The sequence below is a fragment of the Pollachius pollachius genome, assembly GCF_949987615.1.
Source record: "Pollachius pollachius genome assembly, chromosome: 2".
Lineage (NCBI taxonomy): Eukaryota > Metazoa > Chordata > Actinopteri > Gadiformes > Gadidae > Pollachius > Pollachius pollachius.
Window position 1 is genome coordinate 4,435,061 of NC_136935.1, and position 6,642 is coordinate 4,441,702.

Consider the following 6,642-nt stretch of genomic DNA (forward strand, 5'->3'; position numbering starts at 1 on the left):
CTGACAGACAGCCCACAACAAGCCAAACATCACCACGGCGGGTGTGCTCTCTCTCTCACTCTGTGAGCCGAATCACCTAAATGAATTCCCGACGATTTGTGTAGTTTGGTATTAATAAAGACTTGACTAGGCTATCTATCTATCTAGGCTATTAATCAACAATTATTCGCAGTAGGCGAAGTGAATAGTGGGGAATAGCCCCCGAGACCGAAGGTTTATTTGTTGTTATTAGCGGACATTTTGCGATGAAGACAATATCGAGTTTGAGATGTCAATCATGGGATATTGCCCAATATCCCGAGATAGCGAACCAATCAAATTGCGCTAAAAAAAAGTTCACGTGTAGCATATACTAACTATATATAATATCTATGTATTTATCTATATCTATGTGTCTGCTGAACACTTACCAGTCCCTTCAGAGAAATGCGGCGTTTTTTTGTGATTGTTGCGGCCAAAAATCCTTGATTATGCGGCACGTTTTCTTAAAAAATGCGATGAAATATGCGGCATATTTCTGCAATTTTATGCGATGAAATTGCGGGAACTTGCAAAAATTGCGGGAACTTGTGAAAAAATGAGGGAACTTGACATTCACGTCCCGTAATTACGTCCCTTCATAACGTTCCCATGGCAACAGGGGGAAATGGCTGCTCTTGTGTGAAGTAAACGCAACATTTTTCAGCTTTCTGCTAAGATATATGTGACTTTTTTGCAACAAAAATGCGGGGATTATGAAATCATGCAAGCCCCGCATATTTTGCGCGGAAATCTGCAATTTATGTGGTGAAAGTGCGGCATATTTGAAAAAATGCGGTCGCGTTTTTCTGGAGGGACTGCCTTACTAGTCTCTACTCTCAAGGGTCTCAATGCGGCTTTGGCCTGTGTCTCCCCAACGTGACGTCATGCAATGCATTCTGGGGGAAATGAGAATCAATAGCAAACCGCTAAAATAGTACCTACTAGGGTTGGATTTAGTGATTCGTTTCCGCGAATCAGTTCGCGTTATTCAGTTCGCCATGAGGAGTCGTTCGCGAATCGTTCGTTCGTTCGTTCAGTCGAGTTTCCGGTAGCGGTGAATCGAATCATACACGGTTCTCTGAGTCAGTCAGACTCAGCCCCTCGTTCGTTCGTTCGTTCGTTCAGTCGAGTTTCCGGTAGCGGTGAATCGAATCATGGAATGAACGGCTCAGACTCAGCGCCTCCCTCGTTCTCATTCTCATACGTCAACATTACAACTTTAACCAAATGCAGCGGGATGGGGGGTGTAGTTGATTATTGGATGTTTAACATATCAGCAAAATAATAGACTTGATTTAGCAATGATGGTGGGTGTCACGGGTGTTTTAGGCTCCCATAAACAGAACCCTGTGCAGCCAAAGACTAAATCTAGCTGCTGTAGTGAGTGTAACATAATTCACCTACAGTATTTTGTTATGTGTTGTTCTTTACACTGTGTTAGGCATGTCGTTTACTGTCTCGGTGTTTCAGGGATCGCTGTCCCTTTAAGGATTACGAGCATCTCATGACTTGGAGCCCGATGCGGGATATGTTCACTTGCAGCACGTTTTGGATTCCTGTTTTCTCTAACGAAACAAACGAGTCACACAACTGTGTGCTCAACGTGTATGGAGCCAGTATCCTGCCATAATTCAAACCTGAAAAAAAAAGTTTCAAAGGCTTGTAAATCTGGGTTTGAAAACTCAACACCTTGTAAAAAAGGTTTTGCAACACTGAAAAAAGAGATTATAGCCTGAAAAAAAAATTAAAACATCTGCAAACATGATTTTGTGTTCTATTTTATCTTATTCATCATTTTCACCAACACATTTTCTAAGTTTCAAAAATGTCACCAGCGCATTTGCAGAGTTTCAAATCTGGCACTGTCACACCAAATTTGTACCTGGTGCCAAATTTGTACCGGGTACGTAATCCATACGTAATCCATTCCAAACCTGCCTGGCAACAGATGATCGCGGACGATCGCGTCGATTGACGTAGGAAGGTTCAAGAACATTCGCGAAGTCGTTCATTGAGTTCAAGAACATTCGCGAAGTCGTTCATTGAGCGCGACAAGACAGATAGCCCTAATTTTACAAATTACATTTATTAGCGTACAATTACATTTATTAGCGTACAATTACATTTATTAGCGTTCCTAACTTAAGTTAGGAACGCTAATAGATGTAATTTGTAAAGTTAGGGCTATCTGTCTTGTCGCGCTCAATGAACGACTTCGCGAATGTTCTTGAACTCAATGAACGACTTCGCGAATGTTCTTGAACCTTCCTACGTCAATCGACGCGATCGTCCGTGATCATCTGTTGCCAGGCAGGTTTGGAATGGATTACGTACCCGGTACAAATTTGGCACCCGGTACAAATTTGGTGTGACAGCTCCATAAACGTGCGAAATTGTATCTTTCATTCAATGCAATTTCCACACTGCCACAATTAACACTGCCTTCAACACGAGAGCTGGTTAATTGTGAAAAATGCATTAAACTGTCATCAGACAACGCAGTTATACGCTATTGTAATGACCTCCCCGTGACATAACGATGTCCAGTCATGAGTACTTGAAGGAACTTTAATGTTACAAACCAGGTCACTGAAAACCCGTAGCCAACGGCAAAAAGCCACACTAACAACAACCGGTTACCCGGGCAACCTCCCAAACCGGTCCCTTCAACGTGCAAGCCCCCACCCTCCTGTTCTCCCAAGGCCCTCCCCCAGCTGACCTGATGATTCGCCCCCCACACTGATTGACAAGAAGAACATCCGATGCATGCACAGAGAACAACTGGCATAACTGACAACGAAATACAATGCAACACATAACACACAAACTCTTTAAATGTCCCAGGGTCGCTACACTATAGACTCTAGAGTTTCTGGTATAAAGGCTGGGACGAATTTCAAATGATAAATATGTACACTTTATGTTGAAAGTATACTGTCGCGATTTCCATTGAAACGAATTGCGCGGTGACTAGTCTTCACAACGAGAGCTGGTAGGTTGTGAAAAATGTGGTATAAAGGCTGGGACGAATTTCGAATTATAAATATGTACAATGCATCCTTTAAATACGTCCATGCAACAGATGGCCAATTTGAATAATAGATAGCTCGCTCACTAAGCCCATTTGTTTTTTCCCCATTAAACCTGTAGATTTCTGTCTCTCATTGACTAAAATTCAACGAGAGCGTCCTAGACTCAGTCCTAGAACAGCATACGATTGGCTGGCTCTCGTGAGTCGTGACGTCTCTCAGTCGGTCCCTCCTCAGCGACTAGTGGGTCTGGGAGGACTCGAGTCTGAGAACGAACGAGGCGAACGAGACGAACGATGCGAACGAGAGAGAGGAACCAGTTCAGTTCGTTCGTCTTAACGATTCGTTCATTCGAACTGATTTGTTCGCGAACGAGTCAACACTAGTACCTACTTTTTCGTATTACCTTCCGTTTTGTGATACCTAACAACATTAAATACAATAAATAACAGTTTAAATCTGCAACACGGCCTTTAAACAATGGCTAGGTAAAAGCAATTTACATCTCACATTGTAACCAAGTGTTAGTTTGTGATGAGTTATTATCACTTCAAGTTGGCATGATTTGGTTGGAGCCTTGCATTCGTTGGGAAGTGAAACCTATCTGCATAAACTCCTCACAAAACCTCCCTTCTCTCTTAACTTCTCCCCCCTTTCCCGTCTCCCTCCACTGCCGGCTCTTATACTGCTGTAGAACCATAAACAGTGCTCCTCTGTAGCCTGGTCGGTAGAGCAAAGCATTAACACGCCGCCTGGGTTAGGGGTTTGATTCCCCTGGGGGGGACACTCAGGCAAAGCAATGTATGCACTTAGACCATGTAAGGATTGAGGATTTGGATAAATCATCCTCCGAATTGCATTATATATAAATAAATATATAGAGATAGATAGATATATACATATATTTATATGTGTGTGTGTTTATACATATATATATATATATATATATATATATATATATATATATATAATCAATTAATTAGTAAGGCTTTAATGGTATGAGTACTGTCAAATGAGCATAAAAAATAGGGTGCTCCATCATCTTATTGGATTTTTGCTTGTTGTCTTTCTTTTCTATTCAGTTACGATATTGTCCGAGCAGTGCGTTTTAACCTCATCATATGTCTATAATGCCTTAAGCAGAGAAGCTCTCTGGGGACTGTTAAAGTGACAGGCTCTCAAACCCTTTTCCCCACTCTCTCCCACTCCCCCTCTATGAGCGCTTTCCCCTTCCTCCCTCCTCCTGCCTATGCTCTGCTTCAGCCCGGAGCCTCACCTTCCTATAGCAGAGCTCGGGTATGTGCAGTGCAGTGCAGCGACTGCTCTTCCTTCACACTTGAATCTGTTTTTGTTTTTTTCTCCCCAATGTAGATCTTATGTAACAGTGGCGTCTATGTCACAGGCACACCCAGTGGCCATGATGCAGTGGAGGAGATTCATTTAACTCATGCACTCATGCACAAGCTTGAACAGGGTGAAGGATAGATAAGAGAGAAAGCGAGGGAGAGGGAGAGGGAGAGAGAGGCGCGGACCCAGCTCCGCTGGCTCTTGCAGAAAGCTCCTTGCCTTCGCCATGCTGCTGCCCGCCGTTGCCCACGACGACGAGGACAACCATGCAGTTCTTCAGGGAGGCGTTCTGCCGACCGTGTAGCGCCAGAGTCACCTCGCCGCAGGAGGACATGGAATACAGGATGGGCAACTGCATCGGAATTGCTCCCAACCAGGTAACGACGGCGGAGGAGGAGATGCTGCCAGGGGCGGTGGTGGATAGGAGACATCTCTCTCTGGCGTCTGTGGGAGTGTCAGAGAGAGAGAAAGAGGGGGGGGGGGGGGGGTGAGGGAACCAGTGTGTTTAAGAGGAAGGGATGAGGCCAATTTGGTTGAGCCGGCTGAGTGCGTGTGTGTGTGTGTGGGTGTGCGTGTGTGTGCACCAAGACGAGCGCAGCGGGAGTCGCTGCGCTACAGTGCCGGAGGAGGGATGACGTCGGCATGGATACGGAGCTGTGTTTGGAGATGGAGAGCGGGAGGAGATGGGGGGGGGGGGGGGGCTCGGTGTTATGAGGAAGAAAACCAACGAGGAGGAGGGGAGGGATAGGCCCACTCGGCTGGATATGGAGCGTGAGATGAGTGTCATGGGGAGGATGGTAGGGTAAACAACAACAGGGCTGGCGGTCTGATGTTCTGCCTTTGATGTTTCTCATGCAAATGCATCAAATTACGATGGATCCAAGCCGCTGAACAGTGCTTTGCTGTGTGGTGGCCGGCCAGATTGCAATCACTACAGTTTGCAGGCACTCTGCGGTGCGATGAGATACGCGTGAAGCAGAAAGAGATATCGGCTTGTGTTGTAGAGCCACACTCTGTTGATGGAACCCCCTGTGAGCATGTTATTAAGCCTGGCACCTCGGTGATGATTACTGCTTAGTGGAGAGAAATCTCTCGCTGCAGTTCTGTATGCAATCCCTTGAATCTTGAAGACAGGGGGTTTGGGCGATGGGAACCAACGCACGGGGGGGAAACAGGAGAGCTGTGGACGAAGGGGAAGTGGAAAGAGCAGAGAGGAGGAGAGAGGCTTAGCACCCCCCCACCCCTCGTATCAGAGCGCCTGTTTGTTTACAGCGTTGCCGTAGAACTGTCCCTTTCAGCTGACTGCCAGGTGTCTCATGTCCCTGGCAGGGGACGTACAGTCGCCCTACCACCACAACCCCCCTCTCCCTCAGATCCTCCCCCAAACCTCTTGGCCTCTTGACCCTCCCCTCCCCTCCCCTCAACTCTCTTCCTGTCGTCTTCCTTCCTTCAACCTTAAAGCGCCCCCCCCCCCCCCCCCCCCCCCCCCCCCCCCCCCCCCCCCCCCCCCCCCCCCCCCCCCTCACGGACCCCCAGTCGCCTCCCTCCCCTTCTCCACCCCGCTCCACACCGGCCAAAGTGTTACCCAACACAGCAAACATATACACAGTACAAATATAGACACGGAGGGAGTCGGGCTCCTCAGAAGAAGAGGCAGCGACACAGCAGCCTGAGTTCAAGTGTAAACAGCCGAGCCACACGCTTTCTCTCGTTGGCTGCGGTGAGTCGTTTGGGAACTTTTCAGTGTGTTGTTTGGATAGTTTGTAGAATATGATTCTTAATAGTTGGAATATGACTATGAATATGAATACTTTATGGCTCGGGTGCTCATTTGAGCTTTGCAGATGGTTGGTTTGGAGTTTGAGCGAGCTCGGTTGAGTGGAGCTGTGGTTTGATTCGTTTAATGTATGGTGTGCCAATTGATGTTATGTAGAAAGTCATGCAGAGAGTTCTGTTCATGTTTGTAATGAAAGTGAGTAAAGGTATAGTTTGGTCCATTTCCCCATTCAAGCTTTGCTATTACATATATATTATAATAATAATTTATAATTATGATAGATTAACGTAACATCCACCTATAACTATATTTCATATCAATAAATAATAAATTATAACATGCATCTGTGTGAGGTGACATGTCATGGAGAAATTAGCTAACCCCATACTCATTCAGTTATTCCTGACTGTGGTTCTCAGTTTGGAATGTGATTAAAGTTCTACAGCCAACATCAGATACATGAGATTT